This window comes from Triticum dicoccoides, chromosome 6B (genome assembly GCF_002162155.2).
Source record: "Triticum dicoccoides isolate Atlit2015 ecotype Zavitan chromosome 6B, WEW_v2.0, whole genome shotgun sequence".
NCBI lineage: Eukaryota > Viridiplantae > Streptophyta > Magnoliopsida > Poales > Poaceae > Triticum > Triticum dicoccoides.
In genome coordinates, this window is record NC_041391.1 from 715,268,547 (window position 1) to 715,280,570 (window position 12,024).

The window sequence follows — 12,024 nt, forward strand, 5'->3', positions numbered from 1 at the left end:
ATCTGAAGCTATTACATATAGTACACGTTGATGCATATATCTATGAATAAATTTGCATGTTCCGATAGCATTTTCCATCTTTAGGAAAGATATAGTCCATAAAGAATCCCGCCAACTCCTCTTGAATTGCGTGTATGCGATCCTCTCGTTGGAGTACGTCCCACTTCCGCTAGGTCTAATTAATTTAAAGAAGGGGGGTCAATATATATGTGTGTGTGTCTATATATATATATATATATATATATATATATATATATATATATATATATATATATATATGACTGAAATCAACACAATTGATTGTGATAAATTAAAATAGTGAATATTGTTTACGTACTTCAAAATCTTGTTTAGTCATGCCCTTCCTGGTGACCTCTTGGTGAATGAACTCGTAGACGTAGTATCCACATAAATCATTTCCTTGTTCCTGCCACATGCACTTTACGAGAATTAAGTTAAATTAAAATGATAATCAACCATGATAACGATATTGAAAGTAGAATCAACTAGAGATGCGTGGAATTACCTACTAGTACTACTTACTTTGGGTTGTGTAATTCGGAGCTCCGGTTTCCATTCACCCTTAACCTGCTTAATGAACTTTTTCCAAACCCTGCCCGGCAAAGAAAATGATTACTTGATATCAGGAAATGAACGAAAATTGTCGATATAGTGCGATAATGATTGAAATTACTTCTTAAGTATTTCGATCATGTCCACAAACTCCGTAAACTCTTTACATCTTGGGTCCAAGACAGATACTGCTCCCTCGTCAAGCGTAATGACTAGCAGAATAAAGTGAAATCTGCACGCGCGCATAACTCGTCATTCTTTGCTACGTACTCCAGTACTACCTTCCATCTCCTCTCACTTTCTTTAATCATCGCTCGACTGAGGGTGACAGCAAAAAAGGATAGTAGATCTTCTCTCTCTTTCATTAATCATCACTAGACTGAGTAGTGACAGCAAACAGGGAGATAGTGGGCATTGGGAGCCGTGCGAGCTGCTGCACCAGTGGCCGCAAGAACGGCCACACCGTGAGATGGCCTAGAATCAACCTTACAAACGGCCTGATGGAAACGTCGGCTAACTATCATGACAAAAGAGTCGGCAGTATAGCAATGCTCTTTTCTTTACTACTCCGTGATGTGACCACTGTCTAGCTATATCCATTAATCAAAGTATCAAACAACTATGTAATTCGTTTTATGGGGAACAAGCATTAAACTAAAAGTAAAGTGCATCGCTCGGTGTATTGTGCAGGGTGCTGTTCAGAAATCTTTGACGGCAGATGCCGCTCAGAGCAGTGGCGGGACAAAACATTGAGTATCATTGCGTACAGAACTAGGGGAGCTCTGAATAATAGAGATAGCTCTGTTCTACATGAGTATACTCAAAACTATGCCCTTGTATTCTGAAGAAAATCAACCAAAATATGTTTGTGGATCGAGCTGGCATGACCAAATAGTACAAAGACGTCTATTTTCAAAATGTTGTTAGAAAGATCAGTTCGTAACAGAAAATAACATAGCTCCTTCAATTATCTTAGACGAGTCATAGCTATCATCCAGAGAGACAAAATGCAGTTGCAAGCAAATGCATCGATCATTGTTTAATCTGCTACAAACACATTAACTCTTGAACAAACGAATGCCTAATCACAAACAAGGGAAATAGTGTACATTATTATTTTTACTAAATGACCCCTAGAGGGTCTTATGTGCCCCCCTGACCCCTAGAGGGTCTTATGTGGCCCACTGACCCCTAAAACACATATTGCCGCTAGAATATCTAGTCTTCTTGCAATGCCGAGCATCCTCACATCAAATAAATCCGTTGTTCTAGTTGGATTTTCCGACGTACACCTGAAACGCATAGGTAGTAGGCGTCAATACATGAATATGAACATGTCCATCTGTTTGGAGTGTTTCACCCATGATTCGTCTCAGGGTTTGGCATTTCGAGAATATAGGTACACCCTTCTGTTTGCCGTGTGGTTGTACGTACACCAACAGTTTTGCCTGCCAATTTGGCGTGGTAGTTCCTCCAGCCACCAGTCTACCTTGTGTGTTAGGGCCGCCTTTCAATTAGGCGTGCCATGCCCTCTGCCGTGCCGCCTGGCAATTAGGCATGTCATGCCCTTGATCGATGCCTATGTTATGTGTCCTTTGTTGTTTGTCCGCGCGTGGCATGTCTGTCTATGAAATTTTTTATGTGTTTTGATTCTCGTTTTTAGGGCACTGTGGAATTTGTCCTTTTCAGCTCCATCCACGCTCACCCCACTCACCTTCCCACGAAACTAGTCGTCCTCTCCCTCTCCATAGAGCCACACTCGCAGGTCATGCTGGTGTATGTGTTGCGCTCTCTTGCAAGCTAACTCGATCTATGCTATGGACACAAAGCTAATTAAGCGCCTTTCGGGCTTACTGAGTCGTATAAACGTATATATTTGGTAGCATCAACAGTTTTAGTATACCCCCATTGCCATTTGTTGCTAGGACTAGTACTAATCTTCATCTTCTCTCTCTCTTTTACTGTAAGACGCTTGTTCATCTGAAGTGTCAGTTCCACAAGCTTGAAAAGGATGCACCTAACTAGAAAAAAAAGGTGATAGCTTTCCTAAAAGAAAAGGCTGGAACATGTACCATTCCAAGGTAATTGCCACCTTTTCTAAAAAGACTCCGAGTCTCTGCTTTAGTAATGCATCTTCGTACGATTTGATTCTGTAGGCCACCATCTGATCGAGTAACACACGTGATTGATTCAGGAGAATTATTGGATGTCTGCTAGCTTGCTCTACACATTGTTGCTAAGGGCTAACTAGTCAAGCAGTGATGATTGGACCGTGACTCGCCGTCTTGCCCCAATAAGATAGCAAAGGTTGCACGGACTTCGTTTTGTTTTCCAAGAGGTGAGCCAGGATCATAATAGAGGCATCTTCGCCCTTTTGGATTTTGATATGTAAGTTACCATGTGGTCATGATGATAGCCGCATAGGGTATCTAGGAGCTGAGCATGATAATGTTTGCTCGGCCTGAATGAACAACATGCAATAATGTTGGGTCTGTCCTCCATGATTTGGTTTTCGTACAATGCAGTCAAGATAATTTGCAGATGCTTTGGCCTTTCGTTTAGATAATAGAAGCTTTCACTAACCCGGTCTCTATATTATAAGATGCACAAAACCTAACTTATTACATCACTTTTCCAACACAAGAACAAACTTACTACATCATTTACTACAAGGTCCCCAAACATCATTTATTACACTGTCCGGGCATACTGAGTGGTGGACACATTGACATTGTTAGCTAAACTTATTGGTACACCCATCTTTCATCTTCTCCCTCTCTGTCTTTAATCATCACTTGACACAGCCTTGACTGCAACATGCTAAACTTATTTGTAGCGTAGACGGTTCTACTGTACCCATCGTCATTCTTGCTACGTACTCCAGTACTACCTCCGTCCTGGTTTATTGGTATTTAACTAACAAAATGTTCATGCTTGCCACTAAAAATTATATCATTGAAAACTATGTTCATATACGAATCCAACAATATAATTTTTGTTAACATGCACTAACAATTTATCAGTTAAATTTTTGATTAAAATTTAGTATAAATTACAAAGGGACACATTTCATCTTCTCTCTCTTTCTTTAATCATCCCTTGACTGAGCGTGGCAGCAGAAAAAGACAGTAGATCTTCTCTTTCTTTCTTTGATCATCACTAGACTGGGTAGTGACAGCAAGCAGTGAGATAGTGGGCATTGGGAGCCGTGCGAGCTGCTGCGCCAGTGGCCGCAAGCAAGTCCACACCGTGAGATAGCCTAGCATCACCTTTACAAACGCGGAACTACTTTGCGGCCGATACTTCCTGCCCGATTTGCAGACAACATTTTATCCAGCGGCTGTTAGACACTTGCTCTGACCCATGCATGGTTGGATTTATGGCATCGTCTGCAAATCAGCCCAACAATGTCGTCCGTGTAGCAGCACTCATGCCTGATGGAAACGTCCGCTGAGTATCGTGTCAAAAGCGTCGGCAGTATAGCCATGCTCTTTTCTTTACTACTCTCAAAATAGGCTTTCGCCCCGCTTTATATATAAAGCAGTCACCGAACCAAGTACACGGCCGAACGATACAAGATGGTAAGGTAGCCCTCATACAATGCCGATCCCAAGATAGCCGGATCACACAGACCACCTACGCTACCGAAAGAAAGCATAGGGAAAACCGAGTACAACGTCACACAAAGACCTAAACACCTAAGCTCCACGACAACGCCCCCAGAAGGAAAAACAGCGTAAAACGTCACCGCTGCCGGTTCCAGAGCGGACAAGGGTCTTCTCCCGGAACCTTGGCATGAAGAGGAGCACCACGACAACGTCTTCGAGAAGATAACGGCGCCCACGAGCGTAGCCGTCGTCGGCGACAAAGCGCGGAGCTTTCGCTCGGCAGCTCCCCCCATGCCAGCACGAGGTCTTCAGGACAGGCGTAGCCAATTCAGTTTCCCAGGTCCGGATCAGGGCGAAGCCACTGCCAAAGACAGGGAGAGCGCCTGAGCCACCACCTCGACCCTCCTGCCGCCCACACGACCAAGAAAGAGAGTCACCACCACAGACATGGTGCCCGCCGGAGAGCCAACCATGCGTACCGCCATCCGGAGCCGTCGCTCCGGCGTCCACGTCCAAACCACCACTATCCGTCCACATCACGGAGCACCAACCTCAGGAGGAACAAAGAAATGGATCTCCTTTCATTCCTAGACCGACATCATGGGGTCTGGGTTGATGCCCCCACAGTAGGGGGCGTCCACACCGGCATCCCCAGCCAGTCCCGGAGGACCGGCAGGGACCGGCAGGGGGCATCCACGCCTCAACCATGGTCACCAGCGCTGATCTGCCTGACAGGATAGTGAGGACCCGACCATCACCACCGACCACCATACCCGCGAGGAGAGCATGAGACGTGACCACTATCTATATCCATTAACCAAAGTATCGAACAACTACGTAATTCATTTATGGGGAACAAGCATTAAACTAAAAGTAAAGTGTGTTATGCGGGGCGCGGTTCAGAAATCTTTGAGGGCAGATGCCGCCAAGTGCAGTGGCGGGTCAAGACATTGAGTATCATTGCGTACAAAACTAGGAGAGCTCTGAATAATAGAGACAACTCTGTTCTACATGAGTTTACTCAAAACTATGCCCTTGTATTCTGAAGAAAATCAACCAAAATATGTTTGTGGATCGAGCTGGCATGACCAAATAGTACAAAGACGTCTATTTTCAAAATGTTATTAGAAAGATCAGTTCGTAACAGAAAATGACATAGCTCCTTCAATTATCTTAGACGAGTCATAGCTATCATCCCGAGAGACAAAATGCAGTTGCAAGCAAATGCATCGATCATAGTTTAATCTGCTGCAAACACATTAACTCTTGAACAAACGAATGCCTAATCACAAACTAAGGTCTTAACACCCCCTTCCGCGGGAACATTACCCGGGAGGTTTCTGAGCCTGGATTTGAAGTCTTGAAACACCACAGATGTCAGCCCCTTCGTGAAGATATCCGCATATTGTGAAGCGCATGGCGCATGAAGTATTCGATCTTCACCTAGAGCAGGCAATCCATGAAATAGTGAAGATCCATTTCAAGATGCTTGGTACATTGATATTGCACTAGGTTTGTGGACAAGTATGTGGCACTAGTATTGTCGCAATAGACCAATGTTGCTTTCGAGGATGAATGATGGGGAGTTTCGTATTGGATCTAGTGAGAAAAATCGCCAATGTCGTTGCGCAAACTGAAGTTGGAAATGCCTATCGATCAATGAGAAGCAATCAGGCAGAGAATGATGCAGCAGTGAAGTCTTGGGCAGCATGACACCAACCGGGAGAAACCAAAGGAGTAAATGCAACTAAGTGTTCCAGGAAGTCAACAGATTTGGTACTTTCACTCGAGGCCATCTATACCAGGATGTTAGAATGCAGTCGATGAAAGGGGTGCATTAAGTTTCAGTTCTCGATAATAAATGACGATGATTCCTCAGAAATACGACCAATTAAATTAACGAGCTGATACATTAAGTAAAAACACGCTGTTACACAAAGAGATACATTACAAATTTTCTTGCAACCAAGGGAGACCTTCCTTGGTTCTACTTCAACGATTTTGTTCACAACAACAATAAGATAGACGTTGCCCCATTCATAGTCGCCTTTTTTCGACCCCATACATATACACATGTTGTTCAAACTACAACATGCAACACAAATTACGACTTGCGGGATCGATCCATAATGAGGAGACGCTCTGCTACGTTTGTCATCCATGGTCTTTGATCCACATCAAGGTTAAGGCATTCCACAGCAATACATGCCAAACTATCAAGAATCTCCAAATCTTCTGTTACCGCGATTTCCTCGTCAAATAATGGAGTTGCTTTCTTCTCTTTCTTGTAAGCGTCAAGGAAATTGTTTACTAAACTACCACCGTCGGAATGTGTAGCTTTCTTCCTACTAATAAGCTCCAAGATGACAACTCCAAAACTGTAGACATCACTTTTTTCTGTTAGTAGCCCTGTTTGTAGATATACCGGATCCATATAACTCATGTCACCAATGATAGATCCCAGGTGTTGTTTGTCTCTTGCAATCAACCTTGATATGCCGAAGTCTGAGATCTTTGGCACATACTTATATCCAAAAGTATATTTGCTGGTTTAACATCGCCATGTAGAATTTTGGTATTGGTTTTCTTTTCTTTTTCTTTTCTTTTTTTTGAGGAAGGAAAGAGTAACAACTACTACCTCCGTCTCGGTGAATAAGTCATTCGCGTAATTCTAGGTCAAGGATTTAACTATCTAATATGTATTATATGTGACAAAAAATATATATTTAGAAACTACATTCGTGTAGAAATCTAGTGATATACTTTTCATGACATATAACATATATTTAATTGCTCAAATCGATGACCTAGAACTACGCGAATGACTTATTCACCTAGACGGAAGTAGTACTACTCTTCAGCCAACACGGCGTCGGCAGCTAACACTGCAAATAGATCTTCCGGCACTCCCGCCACCATCTGCATGTCCTCCATGCCTCTTGCGCGAGCAGCCAAGCCGTGGGCAAGATTGTTCTGGTTCCTGTTAATGTGCATAACCTGTGCCTCACTGAATTTCCCAAGTTCATCCTTGATGTCAGCTATAACATGATAACTGGCGGACAGATTGGCTGCTCCTGGTTTTAAACTATTCGCTACTATCATGCAATCTGTCTCCGCACAAATGGGCCCTCTGTACAGCTCTGACAGGGATCGCAGCCCGGCCAGCATGGCAGTAGCTTCTGCCTCTTCCACATTCATGCACCTGCCAACTCTCTTGGACAGTGAGAATAGGACTTGTCCCCTGTGATCACGTGCTACCGCACCAGCATGGGATTGGCCGCTTTCCGCGTGGAACGCAGCATCAGAATTTAACTTAACCGTCCCTTCGGTCCGGGTACGCCACTTGTTAGTATTGCATGCCTTGGGAACCGCCCCATGCACGTCCATATCTCCAGCCCAGTATGCCCCTGAGCTCGATCCGCCTGCAGTTGTCACCTGTTGCTTTTGCCTTTGGTTTTCCCCGGTCGCCATCCCTATACTGGCGTCACATCCCTTTAGTTCCTCCTCGTACTGAATCAGAAAGGCGGTCGAGCGACTGCCTAACTCCTTCCCGGAGCTGTGAATGCAATCATCGCGAAGGAACCAGCAGCGCCATAGCAGGAGCAGGATCCTTGACCTAGTATTCCCGTCACAAGGGCTCAGGAGGTGTTGCAGCCAGTCCTCACCAGTATACCTGAATAGAGTGCATATAAACCAGACCATCTGCTGATTCTGCAGCAATACTTAAACGCAGACCTAAGTTGAGGGGCACCTTGTTGTTGCCATGAAGAATGTCATCAAGGCTACCATTGCAGAGAAACTCATAGACTAGAATCGGGGCATCAACTTCTAGGCAACAACCTATGAGCCTAACGATGTTCTTGTGGATGACTTGAGATTGAATGATGACTTCATTTGCAAACTGTTCATTCTCTAGCACACTACCACTAATCGGCTTCTTCACTAATCACTGCGACTGGTTCATTATCAAGAATGCCCTTGTAAACTTCGCCGAAGCCACCTTTTCCAAGAAAATTGCTCCTCTTCAGAATTGGCTTGAGCTTCTCCTTCTCAAACAGTTTTATGAAATTTGCCTTCTCTAATGTACGCCCACCATTCTTCTCATAAAATTCTCTAGTTTTCTTTCTCTCTTTGTGAAGAAGAATAAGCAATGATATTGCTGCAATGACAAAAACACCACCTATTCCACCTACATGGACACATAAATAAAAAGATTTCATATAACTGAATTTCTAATAAGTATTCTGTGTGCGGAAGAAAATATAAGAAGGGAACAACTCTTCTGTTAACTTGCTTAGCTTTTTTCCACGATAGCATGTATTTTCTAGCTCAGGGGTACGTGGCTACACCCCAAGGCCCAAGATTGACTATCCAATGGTACATTGGGAATTTGCCCACACGCTGATTAATATCATTGATTTGTCATTAGTGTCAGACATGAGCATGAGCCCTTTTCAAAGACATCCGTGTGGGAAACAAAACATTATCACAGATGATTTTGTGAACTGTCTGACTTAATTGGTCACTAATAATACAAGACTATCACATATGGCTTTGTGTGAGGAACCGTCTGTGATAGCTGAGTAGAACCCAAATCTGAGAACATCCGAGGCTTACATCTAGGAGTTTGTTGTTCTCTGTCCACCACTCTGAGTCATATACTTGTTGTACCTTGCTACAATAAACACCCATCGCTACTCCTTCTGTCTCATAAATAAAAAACCTATCCTATTCACAGCAGCGCGTACTAAAACCATTGCCACGCTTGTATATCGCGGGGCTCGGTGGTGCGGTGGCGGTGGCTCCCGGCGGCGGCGTGCGAGCGGCGGCGTGGTGGGCGACGGCGGCGGTGCGGCGGCTGCGTGCCCGTGGTGGCGGCGGTGGTTCGGATCTGGCCACGGGCTGCTGCGGGCGGATCTGGTGGATCCCTTCTCTACGTGCTCTGGCTTGGCCTCCCTCTCCTCTCGGTCAGGGCCGGAGGTGGGCTGGAGCTGGTGGAGGTGGGGGCGTGCCGGCCGGATCTGACGCGACATTTCCGGCAGGCGGCGCGGGTTGGGGCAGCGGCCGGGCGTGGCTGTTGCTCCGGACATGGGCGACGGCGCGGGGAGATCCGGGAGGTGGCGCGGCGGCTACACGTTGGCGGGCGGCTCTTGCGGCGGCGGCGGCCGGCTTATCCGGCGTCTGCTCGTCTGCGGTCAGGTCCTTTCGACCTTTGCTTCAGCTCCTCGTTGTCCGGGCTTTGCTTGCATCGAAGGGCTGGCCCGCTCCCAGCTATCGGCCGTCGTTCGTCTCGCGCTCGGTGCCGCGGGACCGAGCTCGTCTCGCGCCTGGCAGCAAGACCGAGCTCGTCCCGCGCCCGGTGCTGCAGGACGGGGCGATGGTGGCCTGTTGTGGCCTGTCTATTGGGTCTCGACGCTGGGGCCGCTCAGGGGTGCAAAATGCCAGGCCTTTCCGCTCGTCTCTTTGGTTGGGTAGCGACGGGTCTCGGGTGAGGTGGTGTCTTGGTCTTGGATGTCGGGGCGGCGGCCCTTGTGGTGGTAGCTCGGTGCTCATGGGCAGAGCCCGTGGCTTGGTGCTGCCCGGCTGCCATGGCCGTGTGGGCTGCGTGGTGGCCGGGGTGTGGCGTTCGGTGGCGGTGAGTGTTGGCCGGGGTAAAAACCTGTTCTATCCTCGGACGGACCGGCGATGGCGAAGCTCGTTCCCTTCTTGAAGGCGTCGTCGCGGCTCTCATTGCCCGTTGTGTTGCTTCAGGGGAAACTATGACCCTCTGGTCGGTCGGCGGCGGCGCTCCAGTGTAGTATCCTTCCTGAAGGCGCCGCCTTGGAGTCCACGGTTCGTCGTACGCGGCTTCATCTCTTCGTAGATTGGGGTGGTGTTGTTGCGCTCAGCGCCTATGTATCCTGCCGTGGGTGTGTGCGTGTGTGGTGACGTGTGTTTGTACCGTTGTGTCGATGATCTTTGCTTTATATATAAAGCGGGGCGAAAGCCTTTTTCGGTATAACTCAGAAGTACTTAAATTGTATGTACCTATGTGGAGATCTAGAAAACAAGCATGAGTTTAGCTCTGGGTATATCGAGACCTTCAAATTTGGACTCTAAGACTGAGTTCTGGGCCTCCAAAATTTTCGGCACCAGTTAACCATCTGTTTAGCTTGAGCACTGTTCTACATTGTCAAATCTTAGTACTAGGTCAGGTTTAGTAGGGAGTACCAGGTATAAGAAGGAAATATAAAGTGAAAATAAATAGTATGTTGCATTCCTGCCACGGCAACAATTTTGTTCGTTTTTTGACCTTTTACGGACGCCACCAGATAGACGATACCTACCTTTTTTTTTTTTGCTTCGGGATACCTACCATGTTCTGCTAGTTATCCAGGAATATGTCTGAGGGGACGCATGCTGATTAAGAACATTAAGTAGATATAACAACATAATTATGCACGAACTACAAACAGAGGAAGAAAGGATAGATTCAGATTGTGTACTAATAACTAGATACGAGTATCTAACAACAGAAACAGTTGTAGCCTAAATTTGTGCTTACGCAAAATCACCCGTGCTGCTGCGGGGAATTTATCTGTGCAGGTTCCTTTAATGCCGTCGCCTTTCATCCCAGGCTTACATGGACAGTCATAGCCTCTCAAGGTGTTTTTGCAGATCCCGTCACTGGAGCAAGGATACAAATTGCGGAGCTTGCACTCATCGATGTCTGCAAAATATGGAATATAAATGTATGAAATTAAGATGGGAGTTATGATATAAGCTAATGTGGTGTAAAATTAAAAGAGAGTCTGGATGTGCAAATTAAAAACTTTAATTCAACCTTGGCATCCATTGGCGATATAAGGGTTGCCATCGTAATGTTCCCAACACTTGCAGACATAGCCATGGCCACTAATCGCATTGACACATGAGCTGTTGCCGCTGACACAGGCATAGTCCCGTGGTGGCTGCTGGCCTTTCGTGGGACATGAACCATTCGGGATGCAAAAATCGATAACAAAGGGGACACCGCTTGGGAATCTCTTGGGCAGCACCTCGTTGCCGTACATGTCCGGTGTGGAGAAGTTGTACCTCCACCCTGAAGTACACCTCGTTTATATGCTGGTTTACTCCGCTGTTGGCAAGGTAGGCGCGATGGGGATTGAAGGAGTCATTGCAGGTGACCTGGAAGCCCTCGCGGAAGCAGCCGGGCTTCATGCGGAATGGGTAGGGGATGCTTATGTTGCCGCACCTATTGGGGCAACCTGGAAGTGTGATATGCTGCTGCTCATCTTGCTCAGCAGCAGCAGCCTCCAGGATCAAATGAGTCGCTGCTGGAAGGAGGAGGAAGAGGAGTAGGATTATTGGCAGCGGCGGGGACAGGGATTGCGAGGGCGTGGTCATGCTGGTGTATGTTTTGCGCTCTCTTGCAAGCTAACTTGGTGGATGATATGGACGCAAGCTAATTAAGCTCCGATCGGGCTTACTCAGTCATCTAAACTTATATATTGGTAGCGTCGATGGTTCTACTACACCCTCATCGTCATTCTTTCCTAGTAATAGTACTAATCTTCATCTTCTCTCTCTTTTTACTATAAGACGCTTGTTTATTTGAAGTGGCAGTTCCCCAAGTTTCAAAAGAATGCACTTAACTACTCGAGAAAGGTGACACCTTTCCTAAAAGAAAATGTTGGAACACGTACCATTGCAAGGACATTGTTGGCTTTTCTAAAAGGGCTCAGATTCTCTGCTTTAGGAATGCATCTTCATACGATTTCATTCTGTCCGGCACCATTTGATCGAGCAACACACGCGACCGAGATTGAGGATAATTTTTTTTTTACTGCCAACTTGCTACACA

General features: G+C 46.1%; 1 pseudogene; it reads right to left on the reverse strand.

Annotated features, from left to right (window-relative positions):
- Positions 1 to 6,078: 6,078 nt before the first annotated feature.
- Positions 6,079 to 11,567, reverse strand: LOC119321633 (annotated as a pseudogene).
- Positions 11,568 to 12,024: the final 457 nt, after the last annotated feature.